Genomic DNA, 25,970 nt, shown 5'->3' with positions numbered 1-25,970 from the left:
TATAAGAATATCCCCATCATTCCGGGACACCCTTCGGATATGATATAAATTTCGAAGTACTAAAGCATCCGGTACTTTGGATGGGGTTTGTTAGGCCCAATAGATCTATCTTTAGGATTCGCGTCAATTAGGGTGTCTGTTCCCTAATTCTTAGATTACCAGACTTAATAAAAAGGGGCATATTCGATTTCGATAATTCAACCATAGAATGTAGTTTCACGTACTTGTGTCTATTTTGTAAATCATTTATAAAACCTGCATGTATTCTCATCCCAAAAATATTAGATTTTAAAAGTGGGACTATAACTCACTTTCACAGATTTTTACTTCGTCGGGAAGTAAGACTTGGCCACTGGTTGATTCACGAACCTATAACAATATATACATATATATCAAAGTATGTTCAAAATATATTTACAACACTTTTAATATATTTTGATGTTTTAAGTTTATTAAGTCAGCTGTCCTCGTTAGTAACCTACAACTAGTTGTCCACAGTTAGATGTACAGAAATAAATCGATAAATATTATCTTGAATCAATCCACGACCCAGTGTATACGTATCTCAGTATTGATCACAACTCAAACTATATATATTTTGGAATCAACCTCAACCCTGTATAGCTAACTCCAACATTCACATATAGAGTGTCTATGGTTGTTCCGAAATATATATAGATGTGTCGACATGATAGGTCGAAACATTGTATACGTGTCTATGGTATCTCAAGATTACATAATATATAATACAAGTTGATTAAGTTATGGTTGGAATAGATTTGTTACCAATTTTCACGTAGCTAAAATGAGAAAAATTATCCAATCTTGTTTTACCCATAACTTCTTCATTTTAAATCCGTTTTGAGTGAATCAAATTGCTATGGTTTCATATTGAACTCTATTTTATGAATCTAAACAAAAAAAGTATATGTTTCTAGTCGGAAAAATAAGTTACAAGTCGTTTTTGTAAAGGTAGTCATTTCAGTCGAAAGAACGACGTCTAGATGACCATTTTAGAAAACATACTTCCACTTTGAGTTTAACCATAATTTTTGGATATAGTTTCATGTTCATAATAAAAATCATTTTCTCAGAATAACAACTTTTAAATCAAAGTTTATCATAGTTTTTAATTAACTAACCCAAAACAGCCCGCGGTGTTACTACGACGGCGTAAATCCGGTTTTACGGTGTTTTTCGTGTTTCCAGGTTTTAAATCATTAAGTTAGCATATCATATAGATATAGAACATGTGTTTAGTTGATTTTAAAAGTCAAGTTAGAAGGATTAACTTTTGTTTGCGAACAAGTTTAGAATTAACTAAACTATGTTCTAGTGATTACAAGTTTAAACCTTCGAATAAGATAGCTTTATATGTATGAATTGAATGATGTTATGAACATAATTACTACCTTAAGTTCCTTGGATGAACCTACTGGAAAAGAGAAAAATGGATCTAGCTTCAATGGATCCTTGGATGGCTCAAAGTTCTTGAAGCAAAATCATGACACGAAAACAAGTTCAAGTAAGATCATCACTTGAAATAAGATTGTTATAGTTATAGAAATTGAACCAAAGTTTGAATATGATTATTACCTTGTATTAGAATGATAACCTACTGTAAGAAACAAAGATTTCTTGAGGTTGGATGATCACCTTACAAGATTGGAAGTGAGCTAGCAAACTTGAAAGTATTCTTGATTTTTGAAACTAGAACTTTTGGAATTTATGAAGAACACTTAGAACTTGAAGATAGAACTTGAGAGAGTTAAATTAGATGAAGAAAATTGAAGAATGAAAGTGTTTGTAGGTGTTTTTGGTCGTTGGTGTATGGATTAGATATAAAGGATATGTAATTTTGTTTTCATGTAAATAAGTCATGAATGATTACTCATATTTTTGTAATCTTATGAGATATTTCATGCTAGTTGCCAAATGATGGTTCCCACATGTGTTAGGTGACTCACATGGGCTGCTAAGAGCTGATCATTGGAGTGTATATACCAATAGTACATACATCTAAAAGCTGTGTATTGTACGAGTACGAATACGGGTGCATACGAGTAGAATTGTTGATGAAACTGAACGAGAATGTAATTGTAAGCATTTTTGTTAAGTAGAAGTATTTTGATAAGTGTATTGAAGTCTTTCAAAAGTGTATAAATACATATTAAAACACTACATGTATATACATTTTAACTGAGTCGTTAAGTCATCGTTAGTCGTTACATGTAAGTGTTGTTTTGAAACCTTTAGGTTAACGATCTTGTTAAATGTTGTTAACCCAATGTTTATAATATCAAAAGAGATTTTAAATTATTATATTATCATGATATTATGATGTACGAATATCTCTTAATATGATATATATACATTAAATGTCGTTACAACGATAAACGTTACATATATGTCTCGTTTCAAAATCATTAAGTTAGTAGTCTTGTTTTTACATATGTAGTTCATTGTTAATATAATTAATGATATGTTTACTTATCATAATATCATGTTAACTATATATATAACCATATATATGTCATCATATAGTTTTTTTTACAAGTTTTAACGTTCGTGAATCACCGGTCAACTTGGGTGGTCAATTGTCTATATGAAACCTATTTCAATTAATCAAGTCTTAACAAGTTTGATTGCTTAACATGTTGGAAACATTTAATCATGTAAACATCAATCTCAATTAATATATATAAACATGGAAAAGTTCGGGTCACTACAGTACCTACCCGTTAAATAAATTTCGTCCCGAAATTTTAAGCTGTTGAAGGTGTTGACGAATCTTCTGGAAATAGATGCGGGTATTTCTTCTTCATCTGATCTTCACGCTCCCAGGTGAACTCGGGTCCTCTACGAGCATTCCATCGAACCTTAACAATTGGTATCTTGTTTTGCTTAAGTCTTTTAACCTCACGATCCATTATTTCGACGGGTTCTTCGATGAATTGGAGTTTTTCGTTGATTTGGATTTCATCTAACGGAATAGTGAGATCTTCTTTAGCAAAACATTTCTTCAAATTCGAGACGTGGAAAGTGTTATGTACAGCCGCGAGTTGTTGAGGTAACTCAAGTCGGTAAGCTACTGGTCCGACACGATCAATAATCTTGAATGGTCCAATATACCTTGGATTTAATTTCCCTCGTTTACCAAATCGAACAACGCCTTTCCAAGGTGAAACTTTAAGCATGACCATCTCTCCAATTTCAAATTCTATATCTTTTCTTTTAATGTCAGCGTAGCTCTTTTGTCGACTTTGGGCGGTTTTCAACCGTTGTTGAATTTGGATGATCTTCTCGGTAGTTTCTTGTATAATCTCCGGACCCGTAATCTGTCTATCCCCCACCTCACTCTAACAAATCGGAGACCTGCACTTTCTACCATAAAGTGCTTCAAACGGCGCCATCTCAATGCTTGAATGGTAGCTGTTGTTGTAGGAAAATTCTGCTAACGGTAGATGTCGATCCCAACTGTTTCCGAAATCAATAACACATGCTCGTAGCATGTCTTCAAGCGTTTGTATCGTCCTTTCGCTCTGCCCATCAGTTTGTGGATGATAGGCAGTACTCATGTCTAGACGAGTTCCTAATGCTTGCTGTAATGTCTGCCAGAATCTTGAAATAAATCTGCCATCCCTATCAGAGATAATAGAGATTGGTATTCCATGTCTAGAGACGACTTCCTTCAAATACAGTCGTGCTAACTTCTCCATCTTGTCATCTTCTCTTATTGGTAGGAAGTGTGCTGATTTGGTGAGACGATCAACTATTACCCAAATAGTATCAAAACCACTTGCAGTCCTTGGCAATTTAGTGATGAAATCCATGGTAATGTTTTCCCATTTCCATTCCGGGATTTTAGGTTGTTGAAGTAGACCTGATGGTTTCTGATGCTCAGCTTTGACCTTAGAACACGTCAAACATTCTCCTACGTATTTAGCAACATCGGCTTTCATACCCGGCCACCAAAAATGTTTCTTGAGATCCTTGTACATCTTCCCCGTTCCAGGATGTATTGAGTATCTGGTTTTATGAGCTTCTCTAAGTACCATTTCTCTCATATCTCCAAATTTTGGTACCCAAATCCTTTCAGCCCTATACCGGGTTCCGTCTTCCCGAATATTAAGATGCTTCTCCGATCCTTTGGGTATTTCATCCTTTAAATTTCCCTCTTTTAAAACTCCTTGTTGCGCCTCCTTTATTTGAGTAGTAATGTTATTATGAATCATTATATTCATAGATTTTACTCGAATGGGTTCTCTATCCTTCCTGCTCAAGGCATCGGCTACCACATTTGCCTTCCCCGGGTGGTAACGAATCTCAAAATCGTAATCATTCAATAATTCAATCCACCTACGCTGCCTCATATTCAGTTGTTTCTGATTAAATATGTGTTGAAGACTTTTGTGGTCGGTATATATAATACTTTTGACCCCATATAAGTAGTGCCTCCAAGTCTTTAATGCAAAAACAACCGCGCCTAATTCCAAATCATGCGTCGTATAATTTTGTTCGTGAATCTTCAATTGTCTAGACGCATAAGCAATCACCTTCGTTCGTTGCATTAATACACAACCGAGACCTTGCTTTGATGCGTCACAATAAATCACAAAATCATCATTCCCTTCAGGCAATGACAATATAGGTGCCGTAGTTAGCTTTTTCTTCAATAACTGAAACGCTTTCTCTTGTTCATCATTCCATTCAAATTTCTTCCCTTTATGCGTTAATGCAGTCAAGGGTTTTGCTATTCTGGAAAAGTCTTGGATGAACCTTCTGTAGTAACCAGCTAGTCCTAAAAACTGGCGTATGTGTTTCGGAGTTTTCGGGGTTTCCCACTTTTCAACAGTTTCTATCTTTGCCGGATCCACCTTAATACCTTCTTTGTTCACTATGTGACCGAGGAATTGAACTTCTTCCAACCAAAATGCACACTTTGAAAACTTAGCGTACAATTCTTCCTTCCTCAATACTTCTAACACCTTTCTCAAATGTTCACCGTGTTCTTGGTCATTCTTTGAGTAAATAAGTATGTCATCAATGAAAACAATGACAAACTTGTCAAGGTATGGTCCACACACTCGGTTCATAAGGTCCATGAACACAGCTGGTGCATTAGTTAAACCAAACGGCATGACCATAAACTCGTAATGACCGTAACGTGTTCTGAAAGCAGTCTTTGGAATATCATCTTCTTTCACCCGCATTTGATGATACCCGGAACGTAAGTCAATCTTTGAATAAACAGACGAGCCTTGTAGTTGATCAAATAAGTCGTCGATTCTCGGTAGTGGGTAGCGGTTCTTGATGGTAAGTTTGTTCAACTCTCGGTAGTCGATACACAACCTGAATGTACCATCTTTCTTCTTGACAAACAAAACAGGAGCTCCCCACGGTGATGTGCTTGGTCGAATGAAACCACGCTCTAAAAGTTCTTGTAATTGGCTTTGCAGTTCTTTCATCTCGCTGGGTGCGAGTCTGTAAGGAGCACGAGCTATTGGTGCAGCTCCTGGTACAAGATCTATTTGAAATTCAACGGATCGATGTGGGGGTAATCCCGGTAATTCTTTCGGAAATACATCGGGAAATTCTTTTGCAATGGGAACATCATTGATGCTCTTTTCTTCAGTTTGTACTTTCTCGACGTGTGCTAGAACAGCATAGCAACCTTTTCTTATTAGTTTTTGTGCCTTCAAATTACTAATAAGATGTAGCTTCGTGTTGCCCTTTTCTCCGTACACCATTAAGGGTTTTCCTTTTTCTCGTATAATGCGAATTGCATTTTTGTAACAAACGATCTCCGCTTTCACTTCTTTCAACCAGTCCATACCGATTATCACATCAAAACTCCCTAACTCTACTGGTATCAAATCAATCTTAAATGTTTCGCTAACCAGTTTAATTTCTCGATTCCGACATATATTATCTGCTGAAATTAATTTACCATTTGCTAATTCGAGTAAAAATTTACTATCCAAAGGCGTCAATGGACAACTTAATTTAGCACAAAAATCTCTACTCATATAGCTTCTATCCGCACCCGAATCAAATAAAACGTAAGCAGATTTATTGTCAATAAGAAACGTACCCGTAACAAGCTCCGGGTCTTCCTGTGCCTCTACCGCATTAATATTGAAAACTCTTCCACGGCCTTGTCCATTCGTGTTCTCCTGGTTCGGGCAATTTCTAATAATGTGGCCTGGTTTTCCACATTTATAACAAACTACATTGGCATAACTTGCTCCGACACTACTTGCTCCGCCATTACTCGTTCCGACACCATTTGTTCCTTTCGTTCTATTAACCCCTGGTCCGTAGACCTCACACTTCGCCGCGCTATGACCATTTCTTTTACACTTGTTGCAAAATTTGGTGCAGAACCCCGAGTGATTCTTTTCACACCTTTGGCATAGTTGCTTCTGATTGTTGTTGTTGTTGTTGCGGTTATTATTGTTGTTGGGATGATTGTTGTAGTTGCTGTTGTTGTTGTTGTTGTTGTTGTTGGGCCGTTTGTTGTAGTTGCGATTGATGTTGCGATTGTTGGGATAATTGTTGCGATTATTGTTGTAATTGCTGTTGTTGTTGTATTGGTGATTCTTATCACCGTTTTCCTCCCACTTTCTTTTGACTTGCTTCACATTGGCCTCTTCAGCAGTCTGTTCTTTAATTCTTTCTTCAATCTGGTTCACTAGTTTGTGAGCCATTCTACATGCCTGTTGTATGGAGGCGGGCTCGTGTGAACTTATATCTTCTTGGATTCTTTCCGGTAATCCTTTCACAAACGCGTCGATCTTCTCTTCCTCATCTTCGAATGCTCCCGGACACAATAGGCACAATTCTGTAAATCGTCTTTCGTACGTGGTAATATCAAATCCTTGGGTTCGTAACCCTCTAAGTTCTGTCTTGAGCTTATTGACCTCGATTCTGGGACGGTACTTCTCGTTCATCAAGTGCTTGAATGCTGACCACGGTAGTGCGTACGCATCATCTTGTCCCACTTGCTCTAGATAGGTATTCCACCATGTTAACGCAGAACCTGTGAAGGTATGCGTAGCGTACTTCACTTTGTCCTCTTCAGTACACTTACTTATGGCAAACACCGATTCAACCTTCTCGGTCCACCGTTTCAATCCGATCGGTCCTTCGGTTCCATCAAATTCCAAAGGTTTGCAGGCAGTGAATTCTTTGTAGGTGCATCCTACACGATTTCCTGTACTGCTAGATCCAAGGTTATTGTTGGTATGTAGCGCAGCCTGTACTGCGGCTATGTTTGAAACTAGAAAAGTACGGAATTCCTCTTCATTCATATTCACGGTGTGTCGAGTAGTCGGTGCCATTTCCTTCAAAATAGTTAAATGGAACAAGTTAATCATACAGAATATTAAGAGTAGTTAATAGTATTTCGTAGCATAATATGAACTCATTTATAAAAGCTTTTTCTTCATATTAGCGTTTTATAAGTTTAAATTCGGGTAGTACCTACCCGTTAAGTTCATACTTAGTAGCTAATATACAATTCAACTACTACAATTCTATATGAAAAACTGATTGTAATAATATTTCGCGTTCAAACTTTTATACAATATTTTACAAACTTACAATACCGCTTATTTTACATAAAGCATGAAATATAGCACACAATAACTTTGATACAAGATAGTTGTGAAGACAATTCTAGCTAGTACACAAGTCGTTCGGCAAAGGCAATAAAGACACGTAATTCATACGTCCAGAAACAAGTCATGCATTCTGGTTTTACTAGGACTACTTCCCATCCTTGGTCTTGTGCAACATAACCGTTATGGCCGTTGATAAGACAGCGTGTTGTAACGTCATCAAAGGGACGAGGGTTACGTAATGTCCAACAGTCCCGTAATAATCTAAAAACCTCATTTCTTACCCCAATTACCGACTCCGTCACTTGTGGAAACGTTTTGTTTAATAGTTGTAGCCCGATGTTCTTGTTCTCACTTTGGTGAGAAGCGAACATTACTAATCCGTAAGCATAACATGCTTCTTTATGTTGCATGTTAGCCGCTTTTTCTAAATCACGAAGTCCAATATTCGGATATATTGAGTCAAAATAATTTCTTAACCCGTTGCGTAAAATAGCATTTGGGTTCCCCGCAATATATGCGTCAAAGTAAACACATCGTAACTTATGGGTTTCCCAATGTGATATCCCCCATCTTTCAAACGAAAGTCTCTTATAAACCAAGACATTCTTGGAACGTTCTTCGAATGTCTTACAAACTGATCTCGCCTTAAATAGTTGTGCCGAAGAATTCTGGCCGACTCTAGACAAGATTTCATCAATCATGTCTCCGGGTAGGTCTCTTAAAATATTGGGTTGTCTATCCATTTTGTGTTTTTAAACTGTAAAATAGACAAGAGTTAGATTCATAAAAAAAAATACTTATTAATACAAGCAATTTTTACATATATCATAAAGCATAAGAACACTATATTCCATATATTACACCACACGAATACAACTATCTTATTCCGACTCGCTCGTTTCTTCTTCTTCGGTTTTGGTTCGTTTTGCCAAGTTTCTAGGGATATATGATGTTCCCCTAATACGAGCCGTCGTTGTCCACATTGGTTTAGAAAAACCTGGTGGTTTAGAAGTTCCCGGGTCATTGTTACAACTTAAGGACTTCGGGGGTTGACGATACATATAAAGTTCATCGGGGTTGGAATTAGATTTCTCTATTTTTATGCCCTTTCCCTTATTATTTTCTTTTGCCTTTTTAAATTCAGTTGGGGTAATTTCTATAACATCATCGGAATTCTCGTCGAAATCCGATTCATCGGAGAATTGGTAATCCTCCCAATATTTTGCTTCCTTGGCGGAAACACCATTGACCATAATTAACTTTGGTCGGTTGGTTGAGGATTTTCTTTTACTTAACCGTTTTATTATTTCCCCCACCGGTTCTATTTCTTCATCCGGTTCCGATTCTTCTTCCGGTTCCGATTCTTCTTCCGGTTCCGACTCTTCTTCCGGTTCCTCTTCGGGAACTTGTGAATCAGTCCACAAATCATTCCAATTTACATTTGACTCTTCATTATTATTAGGTGAGTCAATGGGACTTGTTCTAGAGGTAGACATCTATCACATAATATCAAACACGTTAAGAGATTAATATATCACATAATATTCATATGTTAAAAATATATAGTTTCCAACAAAAATGTTAAGCAATCATTTTTAAAGAAAACACGGTCGAAGTCCAGACTCACTAATGCATCCTAACAAACTCGATAAGACACACTAATGCAAATTTTCTGGTTCTCTAAGACCAACGCTCGGATACCAACTGAAATGTCCCGTTCTTATTGATTAAAAACGTTCCATATTAATTGATTTCGTTGCGAGGTTTTGACCTCTATATGAGACGTTTTTCAAAGACTGCATTCATTTTTAAACAAACCATAACCTTTATTTCATCAATAAAGGTTTAAAAAGCTTTACGTAGATTATCAAATAATGATAATCTAAAATATCCTGTTTACACACGACCATTACATAATGGTTTACAATACAAATATGTTACAACAAAATAAGTTTCTTGAATGCAGTTTTTACACAATATCATACAAGCATGGACTCCAAATCTTGTCCTTATTTAAGTATGCGACAGCGGAAGCTCTTAATAATCACCTGAGAATAAACATGCTTAAAACGTCAACAAAAATGTTGGTGAGTTATAGGTTTAACCTATATATATCAAATCGTAACAATAGACCACAAGATTTCATATTTCAATACACATCCCATACATAGAGATAAAAATCATTCATATGGTGAACACCTGGTAACCGACAATAACAAGATGCATATATAAGAATATCCCCATCATTCCGGGACACCCTTCGGATATGATATAAATTTCGAAGTACTAAAGCATTCGGTACTTTGGATGGGGTTTGTTAGGCCCAATAGATCTATCTTTAGGATTCGCGTCAATTAGGGTGTCTGTTCCCTAATTCTTAGATTACCAGACTTAATAAAAAGGGGCATATTCGATTTCGATAATTCAACCATAGAATGTAGTTTCACGTACTTGTGTCTATTTTGTAAATCATTTATAAAACCTGCATGTATTCTCATCCCAAAAATATTAGATTTTAAAAGTGGGACTATAACTCACTTTCACAGATTTTTACTTCGTCGGGAAGTAAGACTTGGCCACTGGTTGATTCACGAACCTATAACAATATATACATATATATCAAAGTATGTTCAAAATATATTTACAACACTTTTAATATATTTTGATGTTTTAAGTTTATTAAGTCAGCTGTCCTCGTTAGTAACCTACAACTAGTTGTCCACAGTTAGATGTACAGAAATAAATCGATAAATATTATCTTGAATCAATCCACGACCCAGTGTATACGTATCTCAGTATTGATCACAACTCAAACTATATATATTTTGGAATCAACCTCAACCCTGTATAGCTAACTCCAACATTCACATATAGAGTGTCTATGGTTGTTCCGAAATATATATAGATGTGTCGACATGATAGGTCGAAACATTGTATACGTGTCTATGGTATCTCAAGATTACATAATATATAATACAAGTTGATTAAGTTATGGTTGGAATAGATTTGTTACCAATTTTCACGTAGCTAAAATGAGAAAAATTATCCAATCTTGTTTTACCCATAACTTCTTCATTTTAAATCCGTTTTGAGTGAATCAAATTGCTATGGTTTCATATTGAACTCTATTTTATGAATCTAAACAAAAAAAGTATAGGTTTCTAGTCGGAAAAATAAGTTACAAGTCGTTTTTGTAAAGGTAGTCATTTCAGTCGAAAGAACGACGTCTAGATGACCATTTTAGAAAACATACTTCCACTTTGAGTTTAACCATAATTTTTGGATATAGTTTCATGTTCATAATAAAAATCATTTTCTCAGAATAACAACTTTTAAATCAAAGTTTATCATAGTTTTTAATTAACTAACCCAAAACAGCCCGCGGTGTTACTACGACGGCGTAAATCCGGTTTTACGGTGTTTTTCGTGTTTCCAGGTTTTAAATCATTAAGTTAGCATATCATATAGATATAGAACATGTGTTTAGTTGATTTTAAAAGTCAAGTTAGAAGGATTAACTTTTGTTTGCGAACAAGTTTAGAATTAACTAAACTATGTTCTAGTGATTACAAGTTTAAACCTTCGAATAAGATAGCTTTATATGTATGAATCGAATGATGTTATGAACATCATTACTACCTTAAGTTCCTTGGATGAACCTACTGGAAAAGAGAAAAATGGATCTAGCTTCAATGGATCCTTGGATGGCTCAAAGTTCTTGAAGCAAAATCATGACACGAAAACAAGTTCAAGTAAGATCATCACTTGAAATAAGATTGTTATAGTTATAGAAATTGAACCAAAGTTTGAATATGATTATTACCTTGTATTAGAATGATAACCTACTGTAAGAAACAAAGATTTCTTGAGGTTGGATGATCACCTTACAAGATTGGAAGTGAGCTAGCAAACTTGAAAGTATTCTTGATTTTTGAAACTAGAACTTTTGGAATTTATGAAGAACACTTAGAACTTGAAGATAGAACTTGAGAGAGTTCAATTAGATGAAGAAAATTGAAGAATGAAAGTGTTTGTAGGTGTTTTTGGTCGTTGGTGTATGGATTAGATATAAAGGATATGTAATTTTGTTTTCATGTAAATAAGTCATGAATGATTACTCATATTTTTGTAATCTTATGAGATATTTCATGCTAGTTGCCAAATGATGGTTCCCACATGTTTTAGGTGACTCACATGGGCTGCTAAGAGCTGATCATTGGAGTGTATATACCAATAGTACATACATCTAAAAGCTGTGTATTGTACGAGTACGAATACGGGTGCATACGAGTAGAATTGTTGATGAAACTGAACGAGAATGTAATTGTAAGCATTTTTGTTAAGTAGAAGTATTTTGATAAGTGTATTGAAGTCTTTCAAAAGTGTATAAATACATATTAAAACACTACATGTATATACATTTTAACTGAGTCGTTAAGTCATCGTTAGTCGTTACATGTAAGTGTTGTTTTGAAACCTTTAGGTTAACGATCTTGTTAAATGTTGTTAACCCAATGTTTATAATATCAAAAGAGATTTTAAATTATTATATTATCATGATATTATGATGTACGAGTATCTCTTAATATGATATATATACATTAAATGTCGTTACAACGATAAACGTTACATATATGTCTCGTTTCAAAATCATTAAGTTAGTAGTCTTGTTTTTACATATGTAGTTCATTGTTAATATAATTAATGATATGTTTACTTATCATAATATCATGTTAACTATATATATAACCATATATATGTTATCATATAGTTTTTTTTACAAGTTTTAACGTTCGTGAATCACCGGTCAACTTGGGTGGTCAATTGTCTATATGAAACCTATTTCAATTAATCAAGTCTTAACAAGTTTGATTGCTTAACATGTTGGAAACATTTAATCATGTAAACATCAATCTCAATTAATATATATAAACATGGAAAAGTTCGGGTCACTACATTTTTGGTCGTTGGTATATGGATTAGATATAAAGGATATGTAATTTTGTTTTCATGTAAAAAAGTCATGAATGATTACTAATATTTTTGTAATTTTATGAGATATTTCATGCTAGTTGCCAAATGATGGTTCCTACATGTGTTAGGAGACTCACATGGGCTGCTAAGAGCTGATCATTTGAGTGTATATACCAATAGTACATACATCTAAAAGCTGTGTATTGTACGAGTACGAATACGGGTGCATACGATTAGAATTGTTGATGAAACTGAACGAGGATGTAATTATAAGCATTTTTGTTAAGTAGAAGTATTTTAAGAAGTGTCTTGAAGTCTTTCAAAAGTGTATAAATACATATTAAAACACTACATGTATATACATTTTAACTGAGTCGTTATGTCATCGTTAGTCGTTACATGTAAATGTTGTTTTGAAGCCTTTAGGTTAACGATCCTGTTAAGTGTTGTTAAACCATTGTTTATTATATCAAATGAGATGTTAAATTATTAAATTATCATGATATTATGATATATTAATATATCTTAATATGATATATATACAATTAAATGTCGTTACAACGATAATCGTTACATATATGTCTCGTTTCTAAATCATTAAGTTAGTAGTCTTGTTTTTACATATGTAGTTCATTGTTAATATACTTAATGATATGTTTACTTATCATAATACCATGTTAAATATATATATATATATATCCATATATATGACATCATATAGTTTTTACAAGTTTTAACGTTCGTGAATCACCGGTCAACTAGGGTGGTCAATTGTCTATATAAAACCTATTTTAATTAATCAAGTCTTAACAAGTTTGATTGATTAACATGTTGGAAAAACTTAATCATATAAATATCAATTTCATTTAATATATATAAACATGGAAAAGTTCGGGTCACTACAGTACCTACCCGTTAAATAAATTTCGTCCCGAAATTTTAAGCAGTTGGAGGTGTTGACGTATCTTCTGGAAATAAATGCGGGTATTTCTTCTTCATCTGATCTTCTCTTTCCCAGGTGAACTCGGGTCCTCTACGAGCATTCCATCAAACCTTAACAATTGGTATCTTGTTTTGCTTGAGCCTTTTAACCTCACGATCCATTATCTCGACGGGTTCTTCAATGAATTGTAGTTTTTCATTGATTTTAATTTCATCTAAAGGAATAGTGAGATCTTCTTTAGCTAAGCACTTCTTCAGATTCAAGACGTGAAAGGTATTATGTACATTGGCGAGTTGTTAAGGTAATTCAAGTCGGTAGGCTACTGGTCCGACACGATTTAAAATCTTGAATGGTCCAATGTATCTTGGATTTAGTTTCCCCTGTTTACCAAATCGAACAACGCCCTTCCAAGGAGAAACCTTAAGTATGACCATCTCCCCAATTTCAAATTCTATATCTTTCCTTTTAAGGTCCGCGTAGCTCTTTTGTCGACTCTGAGCGGTTTTCAACCGTTGTTGAATTTGGATGATTTTCTCTGTAGTTTCTTGGATTATCTCCGGACCCGTAATCTGTCTATCCCCCAATTCATTCCAACAAATTGGAGATCTGTACTTTCTACCATAAAGTGCTTCGAATGGTGCCATTTCGATACTCGAGTGGTAACTGTTGTTATAGAAAAATTCTGCTAATGGTAGATGTCGATCCTAACCATTTCTAAAATCAATAACACATGCTCGTAGCATGCCTTCAAGAGTCTGTATCGTCCTTTCGCTCTTCCCATCGGTTTGTGGATGATAGGCAGTACTCATGTCTAGACGAGTTCCCAAGGCTTGTTGAAATGTCTGCCAAAACCTTGAAACAAATCTACCATCCCTATCAGAGATAATAGAGATTGTTATTCCATGTCTGGAGATGACTTCCTTCAAATAAAGTCGTGCTAACTTCTCCATCTTGTCATCTTCTTTTATTGGCAGGAAGTGTGCTGATTTGGTGAGACGATCAACTATTACCCAAATAGTATCAAAACCACTTGCAGTCCTTGGCAATTTAGTGATGAAATCCATGGTAATGTTTTCCCATTTCCATTCAGGGATTTCGGGTTGTTGAAGTAGACCTGATGGTTTCTGATGCTCAGCTTTGACCTTAGAACACGTCAAACATTTCCCTACGTATTTAGCAACATCAGCTTTCATACCTAGCCACCAAAAATATTTCTTGAGATCTTTGTACATCTTCCCCGTTCCAGGATGTATTGAGTATCTGGTTTTATGAGCTTCTCTAAGTACCATTTCTCTCATATCACCAAATTTTGGTACCCAAATTCTTTCAGCCCTATATCGGGTTCCGTCTTCCCGAATATTAAGATGCTTCTCCAATCCTTTGGGTATTTCATCCTTTAAATTTCCCTCTTTTAAAACTCCTTGTTGCGCCTCCTTTATTTGAGTAGTAAGGTTATTGTGAATTATTATATTCATAGCTTTTACTCGAATGGATTTTCTGTCCTTTCTACTCAAAGCGTCAGCTACCACATTCGCCTTCCCCGGGTGGTAACAAATCTCAAAGTCGTAATCATTCAACAATTCAATCCACCTGTGCTGCCTCGTGTTCAGTTGTTTCTAATTAAATATATGTTGAAGACTTTTGTGGTCGGTATATATAATACTTTTGACCCCATATAAATAATGCCTCCAAGTCTTTAATGCAAAAACAACAGCACCCAATTCCAAATCGTGAGTCGTATAATTTTGCTCGTGAATCTTCAATTGTCTAGACGCATAAGCAATCACCTTCGTTCGTTGCATTAATACACAACCGAGACCTTGCTTTGATGCGTCACAATAAATCACAAAATCATCATTCCCTTCAAGAAATGACAATATAGGTGCCGTAGTTAGATTTTTCTCCACTAACTGAAACGCCTTCTCTTGTTCATCCTTCCATTCAAATTTCTTCCCTTTATGCGTTAATGTAGTCAAGGGTTTTGCTATTTTGGAGAAATCTTGGATGAATCTTCTGTAGTAACCAGCCAATCCTAAAAATTGACGTATATGCTTCGGAGTTTTTGGGGTTTCCCACTTTTCAACGGTTTCGATCTTTGCCGGGTCCACCTGGATACCTTCTTTGTTCACTATGTGACCGAGAAATTGAACTTCTTCCAACCAAAATGCACACTTTGAAAACTTAGCGTACAGTTTTTCTTTCCTCAATACTTCTAGCACTTTTCTCAAATGTTCTTCGTGCTCTTGATCATTCTTTGAGTAAATAAGTATGTCATCGATGAAAACAATGATAAACTTGTCAAGATATGGCCCACACACTCGGTTCATAAGGTCCATGAACACAGCTGGTGCATTAGTTAAACCAAACGATATGACCATAAACTCGTAATGACCGTAACGTGTTCTGAAAGCAGTCTTTGGAATATCATCCTCCTTTACTCGCATTTGAAGATATCCAGAACGTAAATCGATTTTCAAATAAATCGATGAACCTTGTAGTTGATCAAATAAGTCATCAATTCTCGGCAGTGGATAACGGTTTTTGATGGTAAGTTTATTCAACTCTTTGTAGTCAATACACAACCTAAATGTACCATCCTTCTTCTTGACAAACAAAACAGGAGCTCCCTATGGTGATGTGCTTGGTCGAATGAAACCACGTTCTAATAGTTCTTGCAGTTGGCTTTGCAGTTCTTTCATCTCGCTGGGTGCGAGTCTGTAAGGAGCTCGAGCTATTGGTTCAGCTCCTGGTACAAGATCTATTTGAAATTCAACAGATCGATGCGGAGGTAGTCCCGGTAATTCTTTCGAAAATACATCGGGAAATTCTTTTGCGACGGGAACATCATTGATGCTCTTTTCTTCAGTTTGTACTTTTTTGACGTGTGCTAGAACAGCATAGCAACCTTTTCTTATTAGTTTTTGTGCATTCAAATTACTAATAAGATGTAGCTTCGTGTTGCCCTTTTCTCTGTACACCATTAAGGGTTCTCCTTCTTCTCGTACAATGCGAATTGCATTTTTGTAACATACGATCTCTGCTTTCATCTCCTTCAACCAGTCCATGCCAATTATTACATCAAAAATCCCTAACTCTACTGGTATCAAATCAATCTTAAATATTTCGCTACCCAGTTTAATTTCTCGATTCCGGCATATATAATTTGCTGGAATTAATTTACCGTTTGCTAATTCGAGTAAAAATTTACTATCCAACGGCGTCAATGGACAACTTAATTTAGCACAAAAATCTCTACTCATATAGCTTCTATCCGCACCCGAATCAAATAAAACGTAAGCAGATTTATTGTCAATAAGAAACGTACCCGTAACAAGTTCCGGGTCTTCCTGTGCCTCTGCCGCATTAATATTGAAAACTCTTTCGCGGCCTTGTCCATTCGTGTTCTCCTGGTTCGGGCAATTTCTAATAATGTGGCCCGGTTTTCCACATTTATAACAAACTACATTGGCATAACTTGCTCCGGCACTACATGCTCCACCATTACTCATTCCGACACCATTTGTTCCTTTCATTCTGTTAACCCCTGGTCCGTAGACCTCACACTTCGCCACGCTATGACCATTTCTTTTACACTTGTTTCAAAATTTGGTGCAGAACCCCGATTGATACTTTTCACACCTTTGGCATAGCTGCTTCTGATTGTTGTTGTTGTTGCGGTTGTTATTGTTGTTGGGATGATTGTTGTAGTCGTTGTTGTTGTTGTGCCGTTTGTTGTAGTTGCGATTGATGTTGCGATTGTTGGGATAGTTGTTGTTGTATTGGTGACTCTTATCACCGTTTTCCTCCCACTTTCTTTTGACTAGCTTCACGTTGGTCTCTTCGGCCGCCTGTTCTTTAATTCTTCCCTCAATCTGGTTCACTAGTTTGTGAGCCATTCTACATGCCTTTTGTATGGAGGCAGGCTCGTGTGAACTTATATCTTCTTGGATTCTCTCCGGTAACCCTTTCACAAACGCGTCGATCTTCTCTTCCTCATCTTCGAACGCTCTCGGACACAATAGGCACAATTCTGTGAATCATCTTTCGTACGAAGTAATATCGAATCCCTGTGTTTGTAACCCTCTAAGTTCTGACTTGAGCTTATTGACCTCGGTTCTGAGATGGTACTTCTCGTTCATCAAGTGCTTGAATGCTGACCACGGTAGCGCGTAAGCAGCATCTTGTCCCACTTGCTCTAGATAGGTATTCCACCATGTTAACGCAATACCTGTGAAGGTATGCGTAGCGTACTTCACTTTGTCTCCTTCAGCAGACTTACTTATGGCAAATACAGATTCAACTTTCTCGGTCCACCATTTCAATCCAATTGATCCTTCGGTCCCATCAAATTCTGAAGGTTTGCAGGCAGTGAATTCCTTGTAGGAGCATCCTACACGATTTCTTGCACCGTTAGCTATATTGCTAGATTCAGAGTTATTGTTGGTATGTAGCGCGGCCTGTACTGTGGCTATGTTTGAATCAAGAAAGGCACAAAATTCTTCTTCGCTCATATTCAAGGTGTGTCGAGTAGTCGGTGCCATTTCCTTCAAAATAGTCAAATGAAACAAGTTAATCATACAGAATATTAAGAGTAGTCAATAGTATCTCGTAGCATAATATGAACTCATTTATAAAAGCTTTTTCTTCATATTAGCGTTTTATAAGTTTTAATTCGGGTAATACCTACCCGTTAAGTTCATACTTAGTAGCTAACATACAATTCAACTACTACAATTCTATATGAAAACTGATTATAATAATATTTCACATTCAAACTTTTATACAATATTTTGCAAACTTACAATATCGCTATTTTACATATAGCATGAAATATAGCACATAAAAACTCTGATACAAAACAGTTGCGAAGACAATTCTAGTTAATACGCAAGTCGTTCAACAAAGGCAATAAAGACACGTAATTCATACGTCCAGAAACAAGTCATGCATTCTGGTTTTACTATGACTACTTCCCATCCTTGGTCTTGTGGAACATAACCGTTGTGACCGTTGACAAGACAGCATGTTGTAATGTCATCAAAAGTACGAGGGTTTCGTAATGTCCAACAGCCCCGTAATAATCTAAAAACCTTGTTTCTCATCTCAACTACCGAGTCCATCACTTGTGGGAATGTTTTATTTAAAAGTTGTAACCCAATGTTCTTTTTCTCAATTTGATGAGAAACGAACATTATTAACCCGTAAGCATAACATGCTTCTTTATGTTGCATGTTAGAAGCTCTTTCTAACTCACGAAATCCTATGTTGGGATATGTTGAGTCAAAATAGGTTCTTAGCCCGTAGCGTAAAATTGCATTTGGGTTCCCCACATTTAACGCTTTAAAGAAAACACGTCGTAACTTACGGTCTCCCCAATGTGATATACCCCACCTATTAAAGGAAAGCCTTTTATAAACTAAGGCATTTCTGGAAAGTCTTTCAAATGTTTGACAAGTTAATTTCGCCATAACTAAATGTGCTGATGAATTCTGACCGACTCTAGACAAGATTTCCTCAATCATATCCTCTGGTAGGTCTTCTAAAATATTCGGTTGTCTACCCTTAACGTCCATTTTGTTTTTATACTGTAAAATAGACAAGGATTAGATTCGTAATAACAAACAATACAAGCAATTTTTACATAGAACATAAAAGTATAAGCAAACTACAATACATTTATTACACAACATGCTCACACCCCTCTAATCTGAATCACTGGTTTCTTCTTCTTCGGACTTGGTTCTTTTTCCTAATTTTCTAGGGATATATGATGTTCCTCTAATACGAGCCATCGTTTTCCACATTGGTTTAGAAAAACCTGGTGGTTTAGAGGTTCCCGGGTTATTGTCACGATAGTGAAAATACTTGTGTTGACGGTACATATAAAGTTCATCGAGGTCGGAATCAGATTTCTCTATTTTGATGCCTTTTCCCTTATTATTTTCATTTGCCTTATTAAATTGGGTCTGGGTAATTTCTATAACATCATCGGAATCCTCATCAGGATCCAATTCATCAGAAAATTGGTAATTTTCCTAATATTTTACTTCCTTAGCGGAAACACCATTGACCATTATTAACTTTGGTCCATTGGTTGAGGATTTTCTTTTATTTGACCGGTTTTCTGTGGTTTCTACTATTCCCCCCTCCGGAACCTCTTCTTCTTCCGGTTCCTCTTCTTCTGGTTCCTCTTCTTCCGGTTCCTCTTCTTCCGGTTCCTCTTCGGGAATTTGTAAATCTTCCCAAATTATATTCGACTCTTCATTATTATTAGGTGAGTCAATGGGATTTGTACTAGTGGTAGACATCTATCACACAATATCAAACACATTAAGAGGTTAATATATCACATAATATTTACATGTTAATAATATATAATTTCCAACAAAAATGTTAAGCAATCGTTTTTAAAGAAAAAAACGGTCGAAGTCCAGACTCACTAATGTATCCTAACAAACTAGATAAGACACACTAATGCAAATTTCTGGTTCTCTAAGACCAACGCTCGGATACCAACTGAAATGTCCCGTTCATATTGATTATAAACGTTCCATATTAATTGATTTCGTTGCGAGGTTTTGACCTCTATATGAGACGTTTTTCAAAGACTGCATTCATTTTTAAAACAACCATAACCTTTATTTTATCAATAAAGGTTTTAAAAGCATTACGTAGATTATCAAATAATGATAATCTAAAATATACTGTTTACACATGACCATTACATAATGGTTTACAATAGAAATATATTACATCGACATATGTTTCTTGAATGCAGTTTTTACACAATATCATACAAACATGGACTCCAAATCTTGTCCTTATTTTAGTATGCAACAGCGGAAGCTCTTAGTATTCACCTGAGAATAAACATGCTTTAAATGTCAACAAAAATGTTGGTGAGTTATAGGTTTAACCTATATATATCAAATCGTAACAATAGACCAGAAGATTTCATATTTCAATACACATCCCATAGATAGAGATAAAAATCATTCATATGGTGAACACCTGGTAACCGACATTAACAAGATGCATATATAAGAATATCCCCATCATTCCGGGACACCCTTCAGATATGATATAAATTTCGAACTACTAAAGCATCCGGTACTCTGGATGGGGTTTGTTAGGCCCAATAGATCTATCTTTAGGATTCACGTCAATTAGGGTGTCTGTTCCCTAATTCTTAGATTTCCAGACTTAATAAAAAGGGGCATATTCGATTTTGATAATTCAACCATAGAATGTAGTTTCATGTACTTGTGTCTATTTTGTAAATCATTTATAAAACCTGCATGTATTCTCATCCCAAAAATATTAGATTTTAAAAGTGGGACTATAACTCACTTTCACAGATATTTCCTTCCTCGGAAATATGATTTGGCCACGTATCGATTCACGAACCTATACAAATATGTACATATATATCAAAGTATGATCAAAATATAATTACAACCATTTTTATTATGTTTTAAAGATTTGAGTGTATTAAGTCAGCTGTTCTCGTTAATAACCTACAACTAGTTGTCCACAGTTAGATGTACAGAAATAAATCGATATATATTATCTTGAATCAATCCACGACCCAGTGTATACATGTCTTAGGCTAGATCACAACTTAAAGTATATATATTTTGGAATCAACCTCAACCCTGTATAGCTAACTTCAACATTACTACATATATAGTGTCTATGGTTGTTCCAAATAATATATATACATGGGTCGATATGATATGTCAAAACATTTGCATACGTGTCTATGGTATCCCAAGATTACATAATATATTAGAATACATGTATAGTAAAATATAAATTAGCTAGGATATGATTTGTATAGATTTGTTAAACATTTTCCGTAGCTAAAAAGATCAAAAATATCCAATCTTGTTTTACCCATAACTTCTTCATTTTAAATCCGTTTTGAGTGAATCAAATTACTATGGTTTCATATTGAACTCTAATTTAAGAATCCAAACAGAAAAAGTATAGATTTATAGTCAGAAATTTAAGTTACATGTCAATTACTAAAGAGGTAGTCATTTCCGTCGAAAGAACGACATCTTGATGACCATTTTGAAAAACATACTTTCACTTTGAGTTTAACCATGATTTTTGGATATAGTTTCATGTTCATATGAAAAATAATTTTCCCAGAAGAACAACTTTTAAATCAAAGTTTATCATAGTTTTTAATTATCCAAACAAAACAGCCCCCGGTTTCACTACGACGGCGTATATCCGATTTTATGGTGTTCATCGTGTTTCCAGGTTTTAAATCATTAAGTTAGCATATCATATAGATATATAACATGTGTTTAGTTGATTTTAAAAGTCAAGTTAGAAGGATTAACTTTTGTTTGCGAAGAAGTTTAGAATTAACTAAACTATGTTCTAGTGATTACAAGTTTAAACCTTCGAATAAGATAGCTTTATATGTATGAATCGAATGATGTTATGAACATCATTACTACCTCAAGTTTTCTGGATAAAACTACTGGAAATGAGAAAAATATATCTAGCTTCAAAGGATCCTTGGATGGCTTGAAAGTTCTTGAAGCAGAATCATGACACGAAAACAGTTCAAGTAAGATTTTTACTCGAAATAAGATTGTTATAGTTGTAGAAATTGAATCAAAGTTTGAATATGAATATTACCTTAAATTAGAAAGATAACCTACTATAAATAACAAAGGTTCCTTGATCTTAGATGATTACTTGGAATGGATTAGAAAGTTTGGAAGTAGACTTGCAAACTTGGAAGTATTCTTGATTTTTATGAAACTATACTTATGGAATTTATGAAGAACAATTAGAACTTGAAGATGGAACTTGAGAGAGATCAATTAGATGAAGAAAATTGAAGAATGAAAGTGTTTATAGGTGTTTTTGGTCGTTGGTATATGGATTAGATATAAAGGATATGTAATTTTATTTTCATGTAAATAAGTCATGAATGATTACTAATATTTTTGTAATTTTATGAGATATTTCATGCTAGTTGCCAAATGATGGTTCCCACATATGTTAGGTGACTCACATGTGCTGCTAAGAGCTAATAATTGGAGTGTATATACCAATAGTACATACATCTAAAAGTTGTGTATTGTATGAGTACGAATACGGGTGCATACGAGTAGAATTGTTGATGAAACTGAACGAGGATGTAATTGTAAGCATTTTTGTTAAGTAGAAGTATTTTGATAAGTGTCTTGAAGTCTTTCAAAAGTGTATAAATACATATTAAAACACTACATGTATATACATTTTAACTGAGTCGTTAAGTCATCGTTAGTCGTTACATGAAAATGTTGTTTTGAAGCCTTTAGGTTAACGATCCTGTTAAGTGTTGTTAACCCATTGTTTATTATATCAAATGAGATGTTAAATTATTACATTATCATGATATTATGATATATTAATATATCTTAATATGATATATATACAATTAAATGTCGTTACAACGATAATCGTTACATATATGTCTCGTTTCGAAATCATTAAGTTAGTAGTCTTGTTTTTACATATGTAGTTCATTGTTAATATACTTAATGATATGTTTACTTATCATAATACCATGTTAACTATATATATATATATATATATATATATATATATATATATATATATATATATATATATATATATATATATATATATATATGACATCATATAGTTTTTACAAGTTTTAACGTTCGTGAATCACCGGTCAACTTGGGTGGTCAATTGTCTATATAAAACCTATTTCAATTAATCAAGTCTTAACAAGTTTGATTGCTTAACATGTTGGAAACACTTAATCATATAAATATGAATTTTATTTAATATATATAAACATGGAAAATTCGGGTCACTACAAGTACTAGCATGGAGACTAATCGTATACTAGAATCCCGTCAATGGCGAATTATCATCAAGAAATTTCCGCAATTCGCCACACGACTCACAGAATATTTACCAATGCCGGGTGAACCTTCCTACCTAAACTGGCCGTTAAGGATAGCCTCGAAATTTCAATGCAACCTACGGTCACATCACTAGGGTACACACTCTCGCAAAAAAACAACATCCGCGTGTCTCTACGGGAGACAGTCAAAACCGACACTCTCCGCCTCACAATCGTCCATAAAGTGGAATGATCCACTGACAATTTCTAAGATCACATTTCCCAACAGGGAAAATACAGCATTTGCCACGATATCGAACTCGTTACCATCCAATAATCCTATCCGGGTTTCATGACAACCCAGATTTTTCACTATGAGAGCACCCGTAATGACAGCTTCATTCTCTCACCCCGAGATCTCAAGATTCACATTTAGTCTCGTACCGCACATTAGTACTATGCGACCACTTTACATAGGAAGTCTTACACTTCCTTCGATCCCATCATCACAATCTTCACGCATAACATTCCTGAAACAATAACTCACAATCGTAATGCACGATCTCGAGTCGACATCAAAAACCCATCACTCTTCCTTGTTAGGAACTCCGAATACCTATTAAGGCTTAGCACAGTACACTCCAACACTTCGCTATATATAACACCACCGAAGCTTCCTTGGGCGGCAGTAAAAACTCCCCCACTTAGAAATGTGGCTCCACATTCTCACCGCCAAGATGATAACATCCTGGGGAATTAGCATTCCACGAAACACATGACCATTCTCATCACTGGTCATCCACTCCAAATCACCATGAATTCACTTCGGGCTCTCAGAGCTGACATACACATTCGCTTGAAGTGACGTACACGCGATAACATCTCACCTTCATACCATAATTAATATTAACAGTCCTTAATCGTTCGCAAAGCGAACTCCACCAAGGTCTCACATACGCCTTTACGACTAGGCATATGCCACTCTGCTTAATCAGTCGTGCATCTCAGTCGAGATCACCCGACCTTCCACTCAATGAACCTTTATCAACAATGGCACACTCTCATGGTGAAGAGTGACCAATCCGACACGATAGTTACGTGCCGCAATATTAACAATTCATCATAATCTTCGGCCTAACCGAAGATTAAGTACATCACCGGCTCACCGGTCATTTTTACCCATCCATCACTTAAGAGCAACAAGATTCGCTCATCCGTCACTTCATAAGAAGTATTCATCACAATGCTCTTAAACTTCGACTTTCGCAACCGTCGAATTACTATCACCCGTCGATCACTATTATAATCTCCGATGCTCCCAAGGGTATCTCACGGTCACCCTAAGCACAAGGTGATCACACCACTACTGGAGTTGAGCATTACAATAGCAGGTATAAAGAGGCACCTAACGCAGTGTCATGCAAACTCCCACCACTATCAACCGAATTTTAGAATCTAAATCTTTAGGTTCCATACATCCGATGTCACCCATCTCTCTATAATAATGACCCAAAGTCATACCTACCCGACAACTTACGGTTTATTGTCTTATCGAAAGTTCCTAGCGATCACACGCTACCCGCAATTTCCACAAGGCCAAATGATATAGCCTCGTGAAACCTTTCATCTAACACTAAAGAGACGCTTGAAAACACCAAGTCTTACACCCTTTCGCACATTGACACATCCACCACTACAAGGGATATTCCGTTAGGAATGTTACTCTATAATCCACAACACACTAGCACACTAACGCAATTACCTTCGTACGGGTCCCACTCCCATGAGTTTAATGACCCTAAGACTACTCGATTCGCCAATTCCAAGGCGACTCACAATTAGAATCCTAACACGATTCTCTAACCACACACTCTACCGAGTGTAACCCTGTTCTACAATCATTAGACTTGCTACATCCCATTACGGGATTCAAGTCCTTGTCGCACACACATACACACTAATCGGTCATCCTAGTTAAGATGGGTAACTACAACCAATGACGATCTCAAAATGCACTCACTACGTAGGGTGACTAAATATGCGCCGAACTCGTGAGTTGGCTCACTCACTTAACTAACCGAATTCACCGTAACAATTTCCGACTCACAACAAATCCGATGTGACAACAAGCACATCACCCGAGACCACTATAACCTAGGAACTAATAAAAGATTCCTTATTTATCCCGAATCTACCCCAACCATGCCACGTTTCCTCCGTTCGGTACTCATCATGTCATGCTTGATGTCAAGATACACTTTCGAAAAAATGGTGATCGGTCACTATTACAAATGCGTACCTTACCATTTTCACATGGTCACGCAAAGTACTTTACCCGGACTGACGCAACATTCACACAAAATAACATGTGATAACTCCTAGTACCCGAATGACCAAAGTCCTTACCGCGAACTTGATCACTCAAACCGACAAACATGCGAATCTCTCCAATAGATTCATCCCTAGGACACCGCACCAATAGATACATGTATATATACACCAGTATACAATATAGTAATAAACTTACACAAGTACACCACTA

Source organism: Rutidosis leptorrhynchoides, chromosome 5 (genome assembly GCF_046630445.1).
Source record: "Rutidosis leptorrhynchoides isolate AG116_Rl617_1_P2 chromosome 5, CSIRO_AGI_Rlap_v1, whole genome shotgun sequence".
NCBI classification, from domain to species: Eukaryota; Viridiplantae; Streptophyta; class Magnoliopsida; order Asterales; family Asteraceae; genus Rutidosis; species Rutidosis leptorrhynchoides.
The sequence above is the reverse complement of the archived record's forward strand: the minus strand, read 5'-3'. Positions refer to the sequence as shown.